The 24,521-nt window shown below is 38.2% G+C and overlaps 1 protein-coding gene across 1 annotated transcript in view; it reads left to right on the forward strand.

The window, feature by feature from the left end:
- The first annotated feature begins 5,095 nt into the window (after nt 1–5,095).
- The window catches only part of VWC2 (von Willebrand factor C domain containing 2), an 86,551-nt gene continuing 67,125 nt past the window's right edge, over nt 5,096–24,521 (forward strand). Inside the window, exon 1 of the mRNA XM_040588053.1 lies at nt 5,096–5,310. The gene's annotated coding sequence lies outside the window, so the exon portion shown is untranslated. The remainder of the gene's footprint in view (nt 5,311–24,521) is intronic.

Below are 24,521 nucleotides of genomic sequence, written 5' to 3' on the forward strand. Positions count from 1 at the left end.
TGTTTTGGTCCACAGTGTTGCATTCTTCTTTGGGTGTGCATATATAAAGCTCCTCAGACTAAACTGATTACTGCTATAAATAAAGTATGATATATTGGAGTCACCGATTAGACCTAATTTTTCTCGTTCACTTAGAGGTCTTAACACCATAGCTTTTGAAAATGAATAGTTTATTGTGTTTGAATAATCCTACATTTGTCTCCTCTTTGTATTCCTTCAGTCATTACTCACTAGAGACTACCTAGTGACTACTAACTACTGGCATAGGTAATGGCATATAACATGTAATGAATTTTCACCAGTTTCCTCCAGGTGAGCTAGCAGATTGGTGGCTTTAGTTAATACCAGTATCTTTTTCTATTACACACGATTGCTATTCAGCATAAGATTGCAATCACAAAAGGAAGAAATAAGAAAAATATAACTAACTGATAGCTCTGTGTTCCTTGCCCTAGTTCACCCCAGAGACAGTTATGTACCAAACCTCTATAATAAATGTCCTTTTCCTCTCCATCTTTTGAATATTTGCAACCCTTGATACAGCAATCACTTCCCTGATGCCACCAGACAGGACTGGATAAATGACCAGCACTTTTAAGTCTCAGCTTAGGCCTTTCTAAGCCCTCAGCCCTATGGTACACATCTTGCAGTGAGGCAAGCTACAGTGTGGGGTGTCTGAGGTGAAGCTAGCTGTGCTTCCTGGGTAGGAAGTTCCATGAGGAGAAACTTGCTCCCTTGTCTTTATTGCTTAGGGACCACAAGAGCCCTGTGACAATCTGTGGCAGGGAAGGGGAGATGTAAGGCAGAGACAGCAAAATGAGCCCTGTGCTCAAGATACAAGACATGACGTCTCATGCATCAAACACTGCTGAACAGAGTGGGGAAATATCTGTGTATGCTGAGCTCACAGCTGACGAGACAGAGAGGTTTTATTTGTCATTTCTAGCAAAGTCTGAGAGCACATGCTGAAGAACCAGAGGAGCTCCCTTGAATTCCTGGAACCTCCAGGAAATTCCAAAAATCTTTTGGATTTTTGTGAAACCACGACCAGGAAGTCCTGAAAGAGATTTCCTTCAGTACATTGCATCAGTGGACAAACATAACTGTAGTGCATGTACTTTCACCATCTAAAATGTCATCTGTCTCACTGTTCTGGTAGTAATTGTTGGGGTACAGGCACAATCACAGTCAATGTTTTCTAAAACAGGTTACACAGAAGCCATGCTAGATATGTAAATAGTGCTACAGCATGGATAGTATTGAATAAAATAATATTCACAGTCTCATGTTGGTTTGGAATTGGAACATATTTACTCATTCATATTAGTTAATTTTTATTTTTTTTAAAACAAAGGTACTCATTAGAGAAAGAACATTCTGTATGGCTGAAGAAATACAAGGTTATTAAATAATAAATCTTAAAAATGGGATATATATGTATCTAATGCATGTATACATAATATTTATATAAGCATATGTATATAACTCTATTATATGTGCAGATTTTTAATATGGAAATGCAGGAATGACACAGTGTTTTCAGTTCAAATAGCATGAGCATATTAAATTTGAAAGCACAACCAAGAGCAAAATACAGTATTTAGTCTTCCAAACCTGAGAAGACATTCCGTTTAAGAGGAAATGGGGGCCAAAGCATTTCAGTACGTAGAGAATGCAAATTATCATGTAGCTAATTTACCCAGGGCAAATGAGCTGCATTGCCTAGAGGGCAGGACTTCTCTCTAGACTAAGAAAAAACACAGATTGGATCAAGTTTACATTTATGAGAAGGAAACAGCAAACTTGTTTACAAAACCTTTTATTTTCTTTCCTTGTGTAAAAAATAAGCAAAACAGTGCTTCTCATGGTGCTCTTTTTTTACTGAATACAGGGATTTCCTCGTGTGCAGAAAAGGATGTCTTCTGATTTCATTACGCATGCTCTTTGCTGTGCTGGGAGTTAGGCGCTAAGCAGTGCTCTTCTCTGCTCCTCTAGCCTCTGTCTCCAAAGAGACACAAGGAAATTCTTGGCACCCTTTAGCTCCTCGGGGGCCACTGCAGAGATGCTGGCCAGCCTGCTTGGTTTTGTAGCCTACCACAGACAGAATTAAAATCTAATGACAAACTGGGATTCCTGGAAGAGCAAATCTGGTAACCTGGCCAGGATGGTAGCAAAGATTTGTGCCTCTGCCACAAGTTGCAGCTGGGCTGCCCTGCAAGTGCCAAAAGAGGGAGATGTGCTCTGTACCAAAACTTGTGCAAATTACACCATGGAGCAGTCCCAGTAAGGGAAGTACAGGTTCCTCTCTGCCCAGCACAGCAGAAAGAGGGAGAAACAGCTTCTCCCTTAGTGACCAGAGCCCTGCTGACAAGTAAAATCAAGTCATCAGTGCTTCAGTCTAACAAACCTTTGGCTAGACATCAGGAGAATGATGTTTCCCACAAAGCAAGGCCTCCTTTGCCCTCTTTCTGCAGGTTTTCTGTGGCAAATCTGGGGGAGGGCGTGTATGTGTGTGTGATGTAAACATAAATCTAGATTAACTTTTCTGTAGAGAATAAGATTACCAGGGTTAATTTCTATTTCAGAGAGGAAGATGAACTGAAAAATTATGAAAGCGAATGCATGTATAAGAATTTTCTTTGGGGTATATATTCCTCTATGGCAGATTGTGCAGCCAGGCTGTGTGTAAGACTTTGCCTGCAGAGGCTATGCTTTTTTTTTTCTCCAGATTTATTTTAAGTAGCATCCATAAAAATCTTGCCAAGCAAGACTCCGGTGCCAACTCATATGCTGCATATGGCCTGAAGTGCTGGGCTGTTTGGGGTTTTGTTTGGGCATGGGGAGGAGAACAACTATGTTTTGCTTCAGACACATGATCCCAGAGTCCTCCCATTTCACTGAGTTTTCAGCAAATGAACATACGGCTTTGGAAAATCCAGCTCTTCATCTTCAGCTATGTCAGCTGTAACGAGGGGAAGAGAAGCAGAAAACACAGGCATGTCACTCACACATATGTGTCTAGCACAAGAAAAATACCTTCAAAGAAAGCTGAAGGAGTTGGATGCTTCATTCAGGAAGGCAGCACTAGGGTTTGGGTACTAAACTGTCATCATCTTTTTGGAAGTCACAGCCGTATGCTTTCAAAATGTGCTGCCAAAGGGGCTGTATTGATCTGTTGTGCATCATTTGCGAGCAATTCTCACGATGACTTAATTCTCAAGTCTAAAAAGTGGTCTTCAGCAGAAAAACAAATGTTCACCTTTATGAAGGTTGGGCTTCAAGCCACATTTGTGTGTGATGCTGCTCAGAAAAAGTCCACAATTTATTTTTTTTTAACACAAGGAAATACTTTCTTTTCCACCTCTAGTCCACCAGTGGCTGAAACCGATATTTTCAGACCTGCTAATGCAATAAGTATGGATGAGCAATTGAAACTGTAGGGATTTTCAACTTGATAGCTGGAAATTTTAGCAAATTAAGTAAAAAAAAAAAAAAAAAAAAAGAAAGAAAGATAAAAAAAAGAGTATTATTTAGTGTCTCTGTACACTGCAAAAGTGAAGATGAGCTCTGCTGTTTGCTGTGATAGGTGCAGATCAGGCCATCCACTAAATATCACTAGCCCTGCTGTCACATGCTGTATTAAGAGACTGAAAGTGGTCAAATAATAAAAGAGAATAAAATTATTGTCTACTTAGCTTGATTTGAGTAATTATTTCATTCCTGATTTTCTTCTGAACTCCCTGACTGAGGGCTCATATCACAAACGTTGAGAACACTAGTGTTTCCCCAGGAATTTCAAAGGCTATCAGAAATTGGAAGCACCATATTGTAAAATCCATTGTCATTAAAGCTCAATAACTGATAAATCCCACTGTTATGCAAATTTTTAGTCCTAGAATTGGAGGAAGATAGTTACTACTTTGTTAGTCTGCTGCTAGCTTTGCTGGTTAAGTGAAGAGTTATAACTTATTGTTCCATGCATGGTATCTTCACGGTTTCTCCTCAGTGAACTTAAAGGGTTCATGACAGTGGTAATGGAAGTAGATGAAGTTCCCAGCACCAGCTAGGCAGTAAAAGACAGCTGTAATTCTGAGGATTACAATCCAAGATCAGTGACATTTCAAAAGTACCCTGAAATTGTTTACTGGCATTGAAGTACAAATGTCTTTCACTGGATGTGAAACTGGAGTATTAGATGTCTGCTGTTGTTTCAATGTCTCTTAAATGAACAAGTCTTAAATACATTGCTTTTTATATGCTGCACTTTTGTTTGCTTTTATGTAATGATTATTCAGAGCACTTTCTTTGGGATAGAGTTTGTCAGTCAAATGGAAGTTATTTGATTTCACAAACACATTCACATTGCAAGATGTGTGTCTTTTCTACTGAGCATTAATGCAAATACATGCACTCTACCTAGTTTAAGGAGACACCATTCTGTTAGAGCTCTCATGTTAATCTGCAGCTTTGCTTTAGCCCCTTTACGCAAAATCAAAGTGAAGAAAAGGTATGAAGATGTTCAGAATTCCCTCGCAGTAGCAACAAGGGAACTCCTCTGACCATGCACAGCAGAAAGCAGTCATGAAATTGCCCTTTGAGTACCTCATGCAAGTTTAAACATGGAAATGATAAGTGTAGGGCCGGACAGAGGGGTATCAAAGATTATACAGAGTTTTAGGGTAATTTTGCATTACATGGATCAAGCCCAGGGAGATGACTGGAGTTCAAACATTCCCAGAGCTGCCTAAGTTACATGGCAGCTGCAGGGCGCACTGAAACATGCAAGTATTTATGCCCTATTTAAAAGACCTGGTCTCAGTTTCAGAGCCCAGCTGCTCTGCCTACCTGCGGACAGCAAGATGAAGCTCATTGTGACTCCCCCTCCGCCCCCCCATAGGGGTTTTCTGGCCAGCAAGAGATAAAAATCAAACCTGCTGCAGTGTGTTATGTAACAACTACTTTTTTTTTTTTTTTTTTCCTTCCCCTTCAGATGAAAAAGTGTTGATCCTTTCCTTTTCACAGGCTGGCTTCCCAGCTGCAGGCTTCCTCACTTTTATTACAAAGCTCTACCACTTTAATCTGATCTTTTCTGTGCTACATCATTCTCTTGCTTTAGCTTGTGAAGTTTGTTCCAAGTGGACTTCATTCATTTTAAATGAATTGACTGCTTTCAACTTTAACCAGACTGAAGTTGTGATTGTGTGTTGTTTACCCATAGTATGATGGGGGAAAACTCTTTTTGCTCGGGAGAGATCAGAGAAGATCATTTAGCCTGAACTGTCTCCAATCCCAGGACTAAGACTTCCTTAGGTAAGCTTGTTGACATTTGGAACATCACTTTCTCTACTCACCTGCATTTTTTCCTCTGTCATTTTAATATTACCTCCCCTCACAACTACCTATCAAAGTTATACACTGCTATCCTGAGATATGGTTTATTTGTGCTGCAGACAAAGATCTATAACATCCTGTATTATTTCTTCATTCATTGCAGGCACAAGATGGTATATTTTCAAACAGTTTTACTGTTTTTTAGCTGAGAGATTTCCATCAACACAGCTGCTTTCTATGCAGCTAGAAACATTTGAAAGCCCAAGGCTTATGCATAGCAGCCAGAGCCACTTTTAAGAGGTGTTTCATGGCCCATTAACAAAGCTGTCATATATGGCTTGCCTTTAATTAAATATTGATAGGGATTTAGTCTTGGAACAACATTTCAGACTAATACGGAAAAATCCTTTTAATCTGCATAACAGATCAACAGGCCACTACACCGCTTACCCCTGTACTTCTGTCTGGATGAAGCTGAGGCACGCAAAATGAGAACATTGTTCGGCTGTTGGTGCCACTTGAGCCCCAACTGTCTTTACTAGAACTATAATTAAGGATGCCAGTTAACATCAGCGATGGTTTATGTGAATGGCAGTTTATAAACAATTGGATTTTATATTCCCATGAGGTGAATCACAAACCTGTTTCACAACAGTTTACCAGTAGGGCCTTTTCTTGGATTTGAATCTACTCTTGAAAAATTCAGAGGTCTGTAAAAGTTTCCCAGTTAGTTACCAGCCTTATGCAATTTGATAAATAAATAGTTTTCCAATTGAATGCTTCTTATCCTAAAAAGAATTTCATTACGTGCTACCCACTTCCTCATGCATGGCAGGTACCCCTGAAGATTACACATCTCTCTGGAACACTTGCCTGTAATGTAATTGTTTTTGTGTGCAATTGCCACAGCTGCTGAAACATCCCATGTGACTTAGATGGTGTCATGCTTTAACCCCAGCCAGCAGCTAAGCACCGCACAACCACTTGCTTGCTCTGTCCTGATGGGATGGGGGAGGGATGGGGGAGAGAATCAGAAGAGGAAAAGTGAGAAAACTCATGGATTGAGATAAAGACAGTTTAATAAGAAAAGCAAAAGCCACGCATGCAAGCAAAGCAAAACAAGGGATTCATTCACCACTTCCCATGGGCAGGCAGGTGCTCAGCCATCCCCAGGACAGCAGGGCTCCAGCACGCGTAACGGTTACTCGGGAAGACAAATGCCATCACTGCAAACATACCCCCTTCCTTCTTCTTCCCCCAGCTTTATATGCTAAGCATGGTATCATATGGTACGGAATATCCCTTCGGTCAGTCGGGGTCAGCTGTCCCAGCTGTGTCCCCTCCCAGCTTCTTGTGCCCCCAGTCTGCTCGCTGGTGGATGGGTGAGGGGCAGGAAAGGCCTTGGCTCTGTGTGAGCTGCTCAGAAGTAACAAAAACATCCCTGTATTATAAGCTCTGTTTTCAGCACAAGCCCCAAACAGCTCCATATAACTACTGTGAAGAAAATTAACTCCATCGCAGCCAAAACCAGCACAGATGGTCAATGCTGCATTACTGCACAAGAAAGGCAACTCCTTTTCTTTAAGCTGTAGCCTGGGTGTTTGGAGATATTTTCACTTTTAGGCCTGTCGGTTTTTCATTACCCATTTAATAAGTACTTGTAAGTAGTGCACTCTATTTTTTTTTTATTTTATTTTTTATTGCTTGCAAAAAAAAAGCAAGATAATATACTGATTGTCAATCTGAGTGCAGCATTGAAGACTTCTTTTCGTTTTTTCAAGAACACAGTTCAGGCTCAGGAGACATTCCACAGAATCAGCAAATTCTGACAAGTATGAATGATTCACTTACGCTGTATTTTTCTATTGTGTGGTGCTCATTTCTTCTGATGCTCAATTTTACTGGCAAAACTGTCTTTGAAGAGTACAAATGACCTACTACCTGGATGTACAACATGCTTTGTATTGCAGCTTTGCATGAATGGATCAGTCTCATCCAATCTCACTTAAATATTTTCCTTTCTGAATTGATACAGAATTTAATGAAGGAAAAACATTAACAAGCTTTCTTTTGTCACTTAGAGCACTTCATTCTCTTCATATCTCATCCATAGGAATGGAATTCTTTTTTCACTCCTAAGGTTATAAATGTCAGCCATAGCAGTATTGCACAACATAAGCATAAGGAAAATGCAGCTCTAGAAACACTAACTTTAAGAAAGTAAGTTACTTATTGGAGTCTGCTCTGTAAAATCTGGTCCTGGCATTTTGCTCAGGAACACTTTCAGGCCAGTGGTGCCTGACAGAGGTCCTGTTTCCTGATGGATTTCCAAGTGCTGTTATTACTAGACCGTGTAGTTCTACACCTGCCTTTCTCTAGCAAGGAAACTATTCTCTTTAAAAGAGTGATCTGGGATGTCATGGGCAATGCATTCTATTTCTTCGTGCACTTACCATTTGGTTTTGAGTTGTACCAAATGAACAAATCCTATAACACTAGTTCTTCTTTCGGGATCTAAGCCCTGGATGGAGGAAAATCCAGCTCTGCAAATGTTTTCTTTTGGCAGGGCTCATACTGACAGAAACAGCACTTAGATTATTAGGAACACTTCTTCCAGCACTCAGTTCTGAATTGTTAGTCTGTGGAACCCTCTCCTGAGATATAAAATGGTCCTTACTTTATTGTCAAATGCCTGAGCAATGGGTGGTCTTTGTAACTGTTTCAAAACCCCTTCACATTTGTGTTCTGGCCTGCTCTGCATCTGGATGCATCTGCATCCCCTTACATTAAGGAAGAAAATAAAAATACAATCCAAAACTGGAATTAAAGTAAAACAAAACAAAACAAAATTAAAGAAAATCGGAAACCCCAAAATGCTCCAAGAGGTAAACAGTTAAACAGCATTTGTATTGGGGAGTCACAGAAATGTTAGGCAAACAGGCACAACATGAGTACATCTAATAACTCTGCGAGGCATAATGGCAATGTTGGTCTATTTAGCAGCTATTACAGAGCAAGTAAGCTGAAAGAAACTCTTAGGAAGCAAAATAAGTGGTAGAAAATCCTTTTCAAGTGACTTTAAGAATCCTGCCTGTTCTGTAAAAACAAATTTTATTCAGTGATGCTTAACAGAACCTGTAAAGTAGAAGACTTTTCAGCAAGAGAGGATGAACATTACAGCTTCAAGAATGTATTGATTACTGCAGCAATGAGGGAGGTTGTGCCAGTGAAACTCTGATATGTTCATTCTTCTGAATCCAAATAATGGGATTGTGTGTTGTGCCTCTGCAAGAGGTATTTGAGTACATGTAACATTCACTAATAGGTCTTTATCATCTTCAAACATGTATGGGATAGATGAACAGTTTCCCTATTCTGTACACGTAGAATTGGAGGGTAAGGCTGGATTAAGAGACTTTCCCAAGGGCACAGAGGAAGACTGAATCCAACTGATGCTCTTGGCAACTGGTGCATCATTTATCAGGTTGCTGATTAAGTGGAGGGTCCTACATTTTATTATTGGTGATGCTGGTCTGACAAGAAGGATGCATTAGACCTGGTAAGGTGGCATACAAATGAACCATGTTAATTTAAGTACCATTAGAAACACAAGACAGAAGGAAGAAAATCAATGCTTTGTTTTATAGTAAAAAAAAAAAAAATCAATAAGGAAAGAAATGGTATTTTCTAGGACCTCAGAAAATGTGTCAGACAACAGGGAATAGTTAAAGGGAATTAAAACTATTTAATACAAGTTGCTGGTGTCCTTTTAGAGAGCGATGGTCTAGGGCTATCATTCTACAATACAAAACTGAGTAAAATCCAAAAGTACAAAGTTGTGAGAAGGAAATAATATCAAGCAGAAGCTGGTTGTTGAGTTGGTGTGGTTTTTTTAATTAAACTGGCAGCCAGTTGCAGTGAATTTGTGAAAACTGCAGAAAAGATGCACACAAATAAAATTAAAAAATAAACATATACAGCAAAGGAGAGGTTACATGTAATCCCAAAAAACACAAGGCAGGTTTACATAAGAAAACTGCCAGAGGTCCATTTCTAGTCTTGTTTTTCTGTCTCTTACAATAGACTATTGCAGATGGCTAGGGAAAAAATTTAAAAACAGGCCAAAAATAGAATAAAGTTTTCTTGGTGTTGACTCTTGCTCTCGGCAGTCTGCAGTTTAGAGACATCCTGGACAAGAGGTTGCATCTGGACTATCCTATTTAATAGTCTTTGACATTACTTTCATAATTTTTTTACTGGTCTATAAAGACAATATTCTGTCAGAACAAATCCCACCATTTAAGTATGTATAATATTAAAAATCAGTAGGTTTGGTTTGCTTTAAACTTTTTTACCTGTCATTGGGTACCCTTACTTCCCATAGCATGACAAATGCTGAAAATTTGTTCCCTTAACTCCCTCAATTCAGTTTCATAGTTATCCAGCAGTTTTCTGTTTCCCCTTGCTACAATATAACTTTTCTCTTCTGTTTATCTTCATAGGTACCTTTGGTACCACACATAACATTTCGGATATGAATTTATGCAGTGTCGTAATGATGGTTTCCTGTTTGTTTTCTGTTTCTTCCTAATAGTTCCTATTATTTCTTTTTTTATTTTTGACTGCCAGTGAGTTTTGTACAGTAGATTTCAAATACCTACCAACAGTGCCTCAGGAGTCTTTCCTAAGTGATAATAATATACCTGATGTTGAGTCCATCAGCTGTTTGCCTTTTGTTTTAAAGTTGATTGTCAGATGATAGGAAACTTTGTCATTCCTTTTTTTCATCCCTTCTCATGATTCCTCTTTTTATGGTGAAAAAAGAGGGCTGGCCCTGGGGAACACTGCCACTCCTCTCTGGCTGTGTTGTTTCCTGCCTTTTACCTAGTTTTCTGTATATGGGCAGATCTTTCTCCTGTACCACATCAGTTTAATTTTTTAGCACCTTTTAGTGAAGGACTTTGTCTAAAGTTTTACAGAAAACTGCAATTTAGTCCACTTCACTAGTTGGATCATGCTTTACCATATTCCCATGGACTTTTGGGGGGATAATTTTAAGAAATCTGTGAGGCATTATTTATTCTTCATTATAACAAATGTTCCATCTGTTTATACACTCATGTATGTATTTTGACCTCACATCATTTGCATGTCAGACAAATCAAAATTGCTGATCCATAAGTATTTTTGGATGTCTTTAAAAAAACACGTAAATGGCATTATAAAAATATCTTCTATTTCTCTGATATCAAGGCCAATATCATTGGTATACTGCACACAGTACTAAACTGTTACCAATTTCATGTTTAAATTCCTTTAAAATTCCTGGAATTCCATTAGAAATGTTAGAACTCTGTTCTGATGGTTTGTTAAGGATTTTATTTATTCATTGTAAAGGCTCTTGTAGTGATACATCAGTTTTGGCCATAGTTTCATTAACTAGCATCCTGTAAATAAGGACTCTGGCACAGAAATCTACCTAAGGTTGTCTGTTTCATGTCAATAAAGAAAGATTACTCTGATTTTTTCCCTATAGCTTTATGGTCCCTGACTACTTCTATGGTATCTCATTTTCTATTTGAACTTTTCCTACTTTTCTCATTTCTAATGATTTTGAAAACGTTCTTAACAGATTTGAATTATTTTACAAAGTGTTCCTCAAAAATCCTTTTTCTGATCTGCAGTATGCTGGGTTTGCTTTTAACTTGCTGGTTTTGTATTTTTATATTATAATAACATCTCTGGCTATGTATATCATGTAAATATATTGTTTTAATGTATCCCTGTAATACATTCTGTATTGTATACATCTTATATTTAATTGAAGTTCTACATTTATGTCACCAGTTTTATATTTCCTTCATTTGAACACAATTTCAAACTTTGTAGTAGTCCACTAATAATGTTAACCTCCTCTGTTATTAAAACTTCACCACCTTTTTCTTGTTGTTCTAGTGATTTCTTCTTGGTAAGCAATCTTGGTATAGTCTGAGCCATTGTCAAGGTATCCCTAAATACTCTTCCTGATGTCTGAAATCATTTCCAATGCTTCTTTCAGTCCTTTTTCATAGTTTTTTTATGTAATTCCCTTTTTTGAACCTAAATGTTATGTAGTGGATATTTTGCCTTTTTAACTACTGTGACAGTGTGGATCATTGTCAGATACATATTTACCAGATTCTGTGTTGCTTTGGATTATATTTTCTGTTTTTAAATTCTTATTGTTCCAAGAAAAACTCTATCATAATACGCAAATACATTATAATGTCTAAAAATTTAGTCTTTGCTCACTTCTGGTTGTGAAATATATCCAAATGCTTAGCACTGGGGATAAGTGAGTTCTTCTGTTATTGAATTTTATGTGGTTACAGTATTTGTAATCATTTTCAGCACTACGCAATCTCTAGCACCATCTTGGTCACATGGTCAATTATAACTTACCTAACACATTTAAAATATAGTGATTGCATTTAGGTATGGAATTTTAATATGCAATAATTCTGTATGGTCAAAGTCCCCCAATTCTTTCATGTTTTACCTGTATCCTTTTGCTTCATTACACCTTATTCTTTTATTCTTTTCTACATTTAGGAAAAACAGTCCTAAAAGGCATATCATTCTTCTTCTTGGCAATCTATCATAATCTGTCTCCAAATTTAAATAGGCCAACATTGGTCATAAGCACTAAACTACTTTTCAAAAATGGTTAGAAAAATTGCAATAATAAACATTACCATGTGGCCCAACACTGCAAGCATTTCTGAGACAATCCTAAAGTCATTAAACATGTAAAATAGGACAAGACAGTATCTTGTAGAAAATGGGACATGAATGTGCTGCATTGTGTCAGAAGTTGCATTGAAACTGGAAGCCTCCCACTGCTGTGAACATAAGATTAACTTCAGAGGAACCAGGCACTGTTGGGAAAGAAGTCTAGAGCATGCAGAATAATTCCTGAAATAGTACTTCACTGGCTTCCTAGAGGAGACAGAGGATATATGGCTCCCTGCTACTGCAGTAAAGGACACAAAAACAGCCGTTGTGTGCTGGATCAAGACTCCAGAGCTGGGTATCTTCCCTCTGAAAGAGGACAATAGTAAATACCAAGGGGAGAGTGCAGCTAGCAGGCTGTATAGTTGTGAATCTGTATCTAAGTGAGTTTGTTTCCTGAACCCGTTCCCATCCACAACATCTTTTGCTAATCAATTTTACATTCAGTATTGAAGGTGTGGTGAAAATATGTCTTCATTTGCTTTCTTCTAATTCTAGTATTATGGAAAAGGGTGAATCATCATTCTCTATTCAACAACTTCGTGTCACTCCCGACTATCATGTTTTCATAGTCATGTCTTCTATAGGCTGAGGAGTCTTGGTATATGCCGTCTTTCTTTGTTGGTTGAGTTCTTTTTTGTGCTTGTCTCATTTTTACGTCCCTTTCCTCAGCCAACTGTATTCATTAGGAGATGATGGGAATCAAAACTGCATGTATGACAGTTGTCCACACTTTTCAAAATAATGCCAAACATCCTAGTCCCTTTTTGATTAGCATCAAAGCTGATATTTTCTTAGAGCTAGCTACTATAACTCCAAAATCTCTTTCCTGAGTGGCAGTAGCTACTTCACAGTTAACCATTACAGACCAGTTGTAATTCTTTTTCTTCCCCTCCTCCCCGCCCCCCCGCCCCCACTTTGTTTTACTGATGCAGACTTTCATCTGCCATTGTACTCCGATTCTTTTCATAATGAGACATACTCTGCAATGGTTCTCAGTCAACTTCTGTTTTCACCCCTCAGACTGCTTTCTTCCTATCCAACTTCTTTTCTAGATAATTTATGAATACAGTGGATTGAATAGGCCCCTGCACAGATGCCTACTTCCTTCCATTGTGAAAAGTAATGCTTTATTTCTGCCTTTTTTCCTATGTTTTAGTCCATTTTTAGATCATGAGAATGCCTTCCCTTTTACCCATTTTAGTCAAAGTCTTTGGGGAAAGACATTTAAAAGCTTTCTCCCCTTCAGATTAATGTTACCAGCTGGGTCACGTTCATCTACACCCTTTTTGCTTTCCTCAAAGAATGCCAACAGATTTGAGAAGCATAAATATCCTGCTTGACTTTCCCATAGCAGAATATTTTGTTTATATGCCTACTGGTTTTATTCTTCAGTATTGTTTTAGCCAGTACCTAAGTCAGATTTTCTTCTACAGATTTTCACATTATGTCAGGCTTTTCTGGTAAGTGCTATCTCTGGAACCCCATGAAAGCCTTAAAGAAGTTCATGTTACATTCTTCTGATAGGAAGGCGGATGTGGCAAATTGCATGTGGCTGTTCTAGTTCAGTATTAGGCTAGAACTCTTGACTGAATCCTGAGAAATGGTTGCTGTACTTTATATCAACTTTGTTCTGAAACCTTCAGTTTGAGATACAACCTTTGATGCACCCCAGTAAAGAAAGATTCTCCCACAGTGAACAGATACGAAAAGTTAATTTAGCTTCTGTGTTATGGCCTTGCTTCCTCCAAGAGCTTTTGATGTAGTTTGTTTCAAAGAGATGTCTTGGTTTCTATTTCCATTGCAAAACTAAAATATTTTATTCTCCAGTGAGAGGTATCAAGGAATAGAATATGCTGGGTCATTCTGTTATGGTCAGTACCAAGAACATACATACACTGACACATACATGCACTTTTGGAGTGCACCTACATTTTGGATACCATGGAGGAGAAGGGTGTATGGCATAAAAGGGGGAAGATGGGAAGATTCATTCTATTCTTACTTTACTTTACATGCACACAGGAGTAAATCTGTTGAAAAAAAGTCGAATAAAGCCAATATTGTAATGAAGCCCTGACATTCAAAGACCAGTGGAGCAGAAGAGGTCTAGTAGGTCTACCTTGAGCTAGAAGTGAAAGCATGAAGCAGAAGCAATTCTTTTCGCCCACAAATGAAAGCCTTACAATACAGTTCTACACTCTGCTGGAAGGAGACCTTTTAATGAGAAGTTTCTGTCAAACAGTCCTGATAGATTAAGTCAGACTGAATGCAGCTATGGAAGTTTATCAGCTTCACTAGCACTTTCAATGGGAGGCATTTGGGTGGGAGTAGAATACCTGTTACTCAGGGGTTGGAGCAATTGCATAGGGTGCAGGAGATCTTCATGTTTATGCTTTACTGTCCTTACAAGTTGCTAGTGAGTCAGTCCCATTGGGTGACCTTTGATGCATGTGTATCTTTCTCCACGCTTATGTAAATCATTGCTGATTTAGAGAGAGATGTTAAGGTCTATAAATCATGGATGCAGGGCTGGAAAATATGAAGATGCAGCACTGAGAGTGTTACTGAAATAACTGTGGCATTTAAGAATGAAAACTAGATACTCTGAGATGTCATTCAGCCTTTCACCACCAAATAAAATTTAATTTGAATTATTTAATTTGATCACAATCCAACTTTCTGCTTCTTCACAAGGATGGGAAATCACTTTACTTACTATAAGTCAGTGATCCAGAAACAGTGCAGAAGTCTTTCTCACATGTGTTCTCCCTCCTGAACACATCCTTTCATATTCTACCTTTCATGGTGTCATGATCTCAAACAAAACTGTAAATAGAGACAGTAAAGCAGAAGACTGGGTTAGTTCAGTAAGTTCTCTAACCGTACTTTTCTATGAATTTACATGCATGTCAAAAATCAAAGAGTTTTGCAAACACAGTGTGACAATGATGAAGTTCCAGCCCAACCCTGCCCGTGAAACCTGCCCACTGGCCCTCTGCCTTCTTGCTTCCCTGCCTTTCTCCCAGGTAGACCACTTGCTGCATTGCCAGGGCAATTCTATGGGCAGAATTGAGGCTTCTTTCATTTTTTCATTCCAGTGAGGTTTTATTGTGTGGCGGAGGGAAAAGATCAGAGGATGGAAAAGTATTTTTTGGGTTTGGTTTTTTTTTTTTATTGTGGGGTTTGTGAGGTTTGGTTTTGTTTTGTTTTAATGTTTAAAGTATGCAATTCTGGGATGATATGTTCAGGTCTATTTTCCAAATTCTTCTTAGATCACTAGAACCAAATTATTTCATTATTTCTTTATGCTATTTCTATTCTGAGTATCACAAATCCAAGCTGTGATGCCCCAGGAATTTGGACAAAGCACTGCAGCTCTGCCTGTATTACCACTTCTTTCTTTTCGTGATGCAGCATCAATGCAGCTTACGAAATATTGCATATATCTGTGCTGAGAGATTTGATCTGAGGCTTGTCATCGAGCTCCTATAGCCTGATATTATTGATTGTTTGGCTTTTCAGCAATTGTATCAATTAACCCTGGGGACTGAGGGTGCCTCACACCAGCACAACACTAAATTTCACTCCTCTAGACAAGAACTTAATGGATCATCTAAAGCAGGTTTCTTCCTGAATCACCTACTGAAACTTCTGTTTAAGATGAACAAGAAATGTGGGACCCATTTGCCATAACTCAACAACCAAATAATAAAACATTTCAAATAATTCAAGAGCCCTTGATTATCCAGCTGTCAACTGGCAAGTAAAGAAAGTAACATATCTATCCACGCAGCTTCTTTTATCTCGTGGTGTGTTTGGCAATCTTCAGTTGCTAAGAATAAGGACAAAATGTTATTCTTTAATTTGAACCCAACTTCCTGGCAAATTAATCTCTGTCAGGTACACATTAAAACAGAGTAGCTTTTCCTTGTGCAATCCGAGCACTGCAGCACAAAAGAGCACAGAAAGTAAATTACAGTTCTGATCTTTGCAATGCAGGCTCTAAAAAGCAACGTCTAACACCAAACCTGGAAACCAAACATATGAACTAAGGCAGCAAAGGAAGCTGTGGACATACTCTCATTAAATCTTGCTTCTATCTGCCTGAGTCAACCTATCAAAGAAATCCCATTAGTACCAAAGCAAGAACTAGATACAAACCTGGTGAACTACTACTGGATTTTTGCCTCTGCTTCAGGGATTTTTCTTCCATCTACAATTCACCGTGGATTTGTTTAACAGCAGGAACTGTTTGTTTAAAAACTCAGGTGCGCTTGATATTTTCTTTTTCCAAAAGCAGTTATAGCCTCTATTTTTCTAAAGAAAAATTAATCCCAAGAGAGAAAAAAGCATTAGAGAAGAAAGGAGAGGTTGTTTTTTGTCCTTTATCTTATTCAATTCTGTTTAATTGAAAAAGCAGAAAAGTTCTGAGGGCCTGTTCTTACATGTTTACTTCTTACTTAAGGCTTTCCTAGGGAAAAAAAGTGTTTTAAAATAAACTCCAGGCAAAAACCTTTGAGAAGGAGAGTTGGGAGTCTGTGCCATAATCAACCATCTTACTTCTGTGAAAAGCACAAAAGTGTTTTTCACTAGGCTTTTAGCCAAAGATAGCTAGCTTGTATTAATAACACATTCGTACTCTGGGAGAAATCCAGCCTAGGGGTCTGAGCTATAGAGGCACTGGTCACCTGCAGCTCTGATCAGCTTCAATGCGAAGTAGATGCCTCTGTAGATCAGAATTTACTGGAACAGAAATTCAGCCTCAGGATAAAATGAGACTTTTTAAAGAAATTTAATTTGCAGAGAAATATGACTGCTTAGGGTGGTTGCAAGTTGTTATGTAAGGATCTCTCCAAAGGCCCCAGCCCGTGTTTGATGGAATAGTGGCAAGGGCATCTACTATTGTGGCTACAACTCATATAAATCATTTCCTTAATTTACAAAAAAACCCCACAAAACCAATAACACAACAAACCCACAATTGGAAGTGATTGATTTCCAACAGATAGCATTGGAAAATGAGACCAACAGAATATCAGGCATAAACCAGTGAATGGTATGACTGCTTTAGTGCTAGGGAATAACCTAGATTCCCAGTTCTTTGATCTTTATGCAGAAGTTAGTTACTGGTGTAAAACAATAAACTACTTTCTTGAATAAGAGTTACAGAATTCATCCTAATAGCCCATGAAATCTGTAAATGTGCAAATAAACACCTGTTCTTGAATCTGTCAGGAGAAAGAAATTTAAGTGGAGCCTTGTAATAAAATGCAGACAAAAGACAACATGAGGAAAAAAGAATTATAATTGCCTAAGTTTCAGAAATCAAATGGCTAGCGAAACAAAGCTCATTTCAATGTCAACACCTAGGTAGCTTTCTCAGCTGATAGCTGGAGAAAATAGTAATGGGGGCTGAACCGTGCTTAGGAACCAAGTAAAAGAAGCAGGCAGTGTTTTTAGGGCATGCTAAGGGCTACATTTTCACAAGTCCTGGACGTTCATTTGTTTCCACTGTGAAACTATTTGCCACATTCTTCAGAGGCGTTCAGTACCCAGTAGGCTGAGGTGCTTTGAGGAACTGGCTCGTTGTTACTGTAGTTACTTGCCTGGCTATCTAGGACTGTGGAAAGGCTTCCTGGGTCTTGAAGGTATCAGATGCATTGACCTTCTTTTTCTCCTTCTCTACAGCTGCTGCTATTCTTAGGCAGAAGCTAAGGTATAGCTCTCTATAAAATTACCGCCCTGGTGCAGCAGCCTGAAACTGCTTCAGGAGTCAGTAATTGTGTTAAAGTTGCATTAATTTTAATAATGGGGGAAAGAAGGATGTATTTTGAAAACCTTTGAAGGCAAGAGTTTAACAGTCCATGAGGATTACCAAGTTAGGGCTGGGTGGTTCAGGCAAACCAGTTTATGGCTGATTCAGTTTAATTTCCTTATACGTCTCCAACATCCACTTCACACCTAGAGCAAGACGTAACATTTTATTTTTTTAGCCAGAGTTTTTGGCAGTTCTTGGTCTAAGACCTGTGTTCTAAAACCACGCTGAACAGGCTTTGCAGAGGAGGGACTGACACCTTAGAGCAGAAGGCCCTGTTCACAGGAGAATTAATTTAGGTTGTGTTTATGGAATATTTTCTGGTTAGGGTTAGATTTCACGGAACTATTAGAAGAAAAACTTGAATCTAATCTGTTTCTAAATTCTGAGGAGAGCTGTAGACCAGCATTAGATGAGTGTGATGGTTCCCTGAGTCTGCAAACAGTTGTATTACAGGATTAGATGAGGTTTCTTATGTTTTCTTTTTGGAGTTGTTCTGCCTTGACAGTAGTGATGGCTGAGTCCTGGTCTCTTCTCCAACAAAATGTTTCACATGTATAAGGCAGAACGGTATTAGGTGAGAAATTAATTGCCAGTAGCCTGGTGGTTAGGGAAGGGAGGATTATGGGGTTAAATGTCCTCCTGCAGAAGAGGGAGGAAACTTGTAGCTCTGCATGGTACTTGGTCTTTGATTTACTGGTCACTAGTGTCACAGGGGAGTTTTTGTGAGCATCTAAGCTGTCACTTTCTTCAGTGATCTTGCTAGCACCCAGTCCAAAAAGTCAGCTTTTTACCAGGCCCTGTCTGTAATAACCCTCAAGCAGTAGTGAGGGTAGCCCGGGACATTGCATTGTTGCCTGTTATCATCTTCCAACAAATAGTAAACTCAACCAGCATGACCAATGTGCATTCATTATCACAATTACAGAACACCTCTATTTCTTTCATGTTAGACCCTGTATGATGGTGCTTGAACACCCTGCTTGCTACAGTTGTCCTAAGGACATCAGTATGTCAAGGCCTGGTGCCAACAATCAAACAAGGCACTAAGTTTTTTGCACAAATAAGCTTCTAAATTTTTCTACACATATAAGGGATATGATATACCAGCTATTCAGCTATGCACTCAACATCTTACTATTGAGATAAAGGCAACATGGAGTAGTAAATGGTGCATTGAAAAGGGAGGATGAGAGAGAACCAGGAGCTTTACATTAACTTCTCAGCTCGGTTACTGACTTGCTGTATGACTTCAAGCCGTGTTTCTGCTCTCCTTCCCCTTCTTTCCTGGTCACTGGTGGATGTACAGTTCTATGAATACCAGCCCATTCATTACATGTTTGTACAGTGCCTACATACAGGGAGCCCAATTGTATCTGGGGAGTCTAGGTCCTGCCTGCAAACACAGAACAATAATCCTTCTGTTTGCCTGTCCCCCAAATCAAGTTCTAGCCCAAAGACTGTTTAATCTGAGGGGTGTTTTTATTCTGCTCGGACAGTTTGTAGCCTAAATCATTATTTATGAGCCATGTAACTTTTTGTCATTAGAAAGAAAACTGGATCACCAGCCTCTGTGATTGCAGAAGGTCCTGCATGTAATAATCTCGAGTAATTAGATCTAAAGACAGAACACTTGGGAATCTGCAATTCATGAAACTTTCAATATGTTACAAATCATAATTTGCCCAGTTTTTAAAATTATGACATTATCAAATATATATCAATGAATTTAAAGGCCTCACTGGGCCTTTAATTTAAATAGAGCAACACAACAATCCATTGCTTACCTGGTACCGTATCAGAGGCACTTGCTAAGGGACACAGGGACTTCTACGGTAATGCAGGGAAGGGTAATGACAGGAAAATTATTTGAACACCAGAATTACCAGAATTTTCTTATAGATTGGTGTGTTTAAACCAGTTAATTCCACATCCAGGAAGGTGTAACTTCTATGTGTCTAGCATAGCCTGGGCATTTATATGGGTACTGCCTCAACTGGAGTCACTGGTGTGTAACAAGGCATGAGGTGACAGCACATCTTCAGTGACAACCAGTATAAGGTTGCTCCTTCTCTACCAATCTACCTCTTTTTTAGAAGTTTTAATAATCCAATTCCTTTGTCAAGTTTGGTTGAACTTAGCCAGCAGGTTCAAAAAGTAAAGTGGGCAGCAGTTTAAGTTGTGTATGCATTATGCATGAAGGGTCATTGCAAAGCTTTAATTTTTACAAATTGAGTAGTAACAATGAAAGAAAAGGAGGGCAAAGAATAGGAAGAGTTTGAAGATGTGTTCTGGAAAGCATATCACTGAAGGCTTTGTATCTAGGGGTTTATGCTCAGTAAGTTTTGGAGAATATCCCCTAAGAGGCACGATGGTTTCCTGAGTCTGCAAACAGTTATATTACAGGATCAGATATCTGGTGGTTATACTCTAAATCTGCAAACCATTGGAAGAATGCAGGCATTTGCACACATACTGTAAATTCCTTAACCTTCAAATTTGTGGCTTGGCAAACTCAATTTCAACACATATTTTATCAGCTTCTCCAACAATGAAAAATGAAAAAAAATTAAAAAATTAAAAAATGAAAAAATTAAGAAATGAAAAAAAAAGCTTCAGTTGTGATATAAGGCATTTTACATATTTCATGATGCAAAAACTGTTAAGATATTTTTTTAATTATTTTTAAGGGCTTGTCTTTGTGAGAGACAAGTTTATAATTACCAACTATACAATAAATGTTTTTAAACTAATATTAACAGAGTATTTGAATAAAGACAATGTCTTTTAAAACATTTATATTTCAAATACATATATCTGAGGAAACAACCTATGCCGTTTTTCAAATAATTTAAAGGAAAACAATATAATTCCTGTTACAGAAGTTTTAAAGAAAGTTAGAGAATGGAAGTAAACATTTGTGTGAGTTACAGTGCTAAATCAGTTTTAACAATAAAACTTTTATTTTTCCCTATCTTTCTGTAAGGTAGATAAGATTATTTTTTTCTCCAATTCCATTTATTCATGAAATTTAGTTCAATATTTAATACAATAAAGGTCAAGAAATCCTGTCAGAACAGAAGAGAGAGAGAAAAGCTGGGGTTTTGTTTTGGGTAGTTTTTTTCCTCCAGTAATATTAAAAAGCAGTGAAAGGATGAGATCTATTAACTTAAAATGTGGAACAACACAGGAATAGATGTTTTTTAATTTTTATTTTTTTTTCCCTAGATGTCATGGTTTAACCCCAGCTGGTAACGAAGCACTATGCAGCTGCTCACTCACTCCCCCTGCCCCAGAGGGATGGGAAGAATTGGAAAGGAATATAAAACTCTAGGATTGAGATAAGAACAATTTAATAATTAAAATAAAATAAAACCATAATAACAACAGTTATAATGAAAAGGAGGGAGAAGGGGAGATGAATGAAATCCAAAGGGAAGGGAGAAAAAAACCCCAAGTGGTGCACAATGCAAGTGCTCACCATCTGCTGACCAGCGCCCAGCCAGTTCCCAAGCAGCAATCCCCTGGCCCTGGTCAACCCCTCAGTTTATATACCGAGCATGACATCCCATGGTATGGAATATCCCTCTGGCCAGTTCAGGTCAGCTGTCCTGGCTGTGTCCCCTCCCAATTTCCCGTGCCCCTCCAGCCCTCTCACTGGCAGGGCCCGAGAACCTGAAAAGTCCTTGACTCAGTATAAACATCACCCATCAACAACTAAAAACATCAGTGTGCTGTAAACATTGTTCTCACAAATGCAAAAACACAGCCCTGCACCATCTACTAAGAAGAAAACTAACTCTATCCCAGCCAAAACCAGGACAGTATCCACCCCTTATACCATACCATTTATGTCATGCCACACTTTCCAACGCATCATCACCTTTCCTGTCTTTTAACATAAATACACGATATCATTCTCTTAGTCTATGGACCATCCCTCTAAAATTCATTGAGTTCATTGAGTCCGTGACACTGAGCTCCATCTGTTATACCAGTCTTTCAAGGCAGGAAAGTTGGTGCGAGGTGTTGGATTGTTGCATCTTGAGAACACTTTCACTATCTTGTGATAGTTAATGTGCCTTTATTGAAGAAATTTACTGTTAACACAAATGTACCTAGATAAACAAACATAAATAAAACAAGAATGTATTCTATATATAGTAATAAAGGGAAAAGTAATACTGATCTGTACTTTCAAGCAAATTCCAGATTCTGAGAACTAAATGCAAGCTTAAGGAATATTTTGTTTAGTTTTCCAACATGACGACAATGTTAAAAATAAAACTGTTAGTAGTGCATCCTTTGGCTTTGCAAAAGGGAAGAACAAGGTACACTATTAAGACTTATTTATACAAAAGAATGTACATGTAAAGATTTTGTGTTATTTTGTGCATGTCCATGTGTACGCATATGCAAAAACCTTTCGTTACCTCTGAGCAAAAAGGCGCAAATATCAAATAACATTGTAAGCCAAGATTAACATCCAATTTCCCCAGGCTACTGAAACTGTGGTGCAAATAGATGCATCAAAATCCATTTATGATCACTCTCATGTCCTGCAATTAGAGGTACAAAATACTGTGCTTTGTATAGACAAATATTTTTTCCTCAGAATGAGCGCATATGCACAGGTCCTGAATTGAATCCTCCTTTCTCTCCAAAGGTTTCACTTATGCAATCTTTAACATTATTTAACTATTGTGGTTACGTAATAACACTTTTCTGAAGTTTATATTGGCAAAGCCTCCTTAGAGATGCAACGGGCATGTAAGAATTGAAAACTTATTTAAAGTGGTAGAACTTGTAGACATGTATATATATACAAAAAGGCAGTATGTATTTCTCTCTCTCTTTCATGGACCTAGAAGGGAACCATTACCAGGGTGGAATATGTGCATTGCAGTTTCCTCAAAGCTTGCAGGAGAGAAAATGGTCTTGTCACAGGAAAAGAGCTTTTCTGAGTTGTTCTAAACAAAACCAGTCTCTTTTTCCATATTTTGGAAAAAATATTTTTAAATAGGAAATTTTATTTTTTTAAAAAAATATTAAATATTTTACTTCCATTTTTCATGGTTTAATCCCAGCCATCAGCTAAGCACCACACAGCTGCCTACTCACTCATTCCCCCCTGGTGGGATCGGGGAGAGAACTGGAAAAGCTAGAAAACTTGTGGTTTGCAATAAAGACAGTTTGACAGGTAAAAAAAACCAACCCACACACACAAGCAAAGCAAAGAATTTGTTCACCACTTCCCATCAGCATGCCGGTGTTCAGCCATCTCAGTTGAACTTAATGCATTGCATTAACGGTGACTTGGGACGACAAATGCCATCACTGAATGTCCTCACCCTTCCTCCTTCTTCCCCCAGCTTTATATTGCTGAGCATGACATCACATGGTACGGAATATCCCTTTGGTCAGTCGAGCTCAGCTGTCCCGGCTGTGTCCCCTCTCAGCTTCTTGTGCCCCCCCAGCCTGCTCGCTGGGGGGGGGGTGTGAGGTAGGAAGCAGAAAAAGCCTCGACTCTGCGTAAGCACTGCTCAGCAATAACTGAAACATCCCTGATTATCAGCACTGTTTTCAACACAAACCCAAAACATAACCCCATACCAGTTACTATGAAAAAAATTAACTGTATCCTAGCCAAAAGCTGCACACCATTATATTTGCATTTTGCTTAATAATGAGAGAAATCATAAGGTAAAAGGGGAGTTCTCAGAACATCAACCAGCAGCAGTAAAAATCTCCTTTAAAAGGTCTTTCATAAACTTATGACTTCTAAAGTTTAAATCTCCTACAAGTCTATGAGATTTTTTTGAATTATTATTGCAAGTAATAAGTAAAATTTAAAATGAAAAATTATTATTCATTTCCCAGCATGCAAATTGTATTTTACAGAAGTGTAAAGAGAGTCCTTGTACTGAAGATCCTAAACTCTAAATGACAGAGGGGTTTTTTTAAGTTTTGTTTTCACGCATACAAAGCAGAAAAAATAATGTTGTAACATATCATTATCTGTAAAAAACTGAATAATTTAAAAGCAATTAATGAAGACATGATTGTAACTACAGCTTATGTAACACTTCTTCAGTAAGTACTTACCAGACAACTAAAGAGACATCAGACTAGTGAAAAAAGAAAGAACTGGAGCAGTTTGTGTTCACTATCACTTGACAAGTGGCACAAAGAAAATAGAAGAAACAAAAATGAAATGATGAAAGCTAACCTAGTTTAAAAATAGTTATGGAAGCTTGCTTTTTTCTTTTTTTTTTCTTTTTTTTTTTTTTAAGTTGATTAAACTTCTGATTTATAATCGAGCTTTTCAAATACACATGATTTGTTAGAGTAATATGTACCTTGGCTTTGTCTCTCTCTTTCTGCCTTCAGACTGACTGCTATTTGAAGGCCTTATTTTATATGGCTGGACTAATACCATTGTACAAATTGCTACCTTTCAAAGGCTGTGATGTGAACCTGCCTGAACAACTGCCACTTTAGCACACAATAAAAAATACCTTTCATATAACAACTCCTTTCCTTTCAGGAGGAATAATGAAACGAAGCAACATAAAAAGGCATGACCATCGGTTTCCCCAGA

This window comes from Falco naumanni, chromosome 3 (assembly GCF_017639655.2).
Source record: "Falco naumanni isolate bFalNau1 chromosome 3, bFalNau1.pat, whole genome shotgun sequence".
Lineage (NCBI taxonomy): Eukaryota > Metazoa > Chordata > Aves > Falconiformes > Falconidae > Falco > Falco naumanni.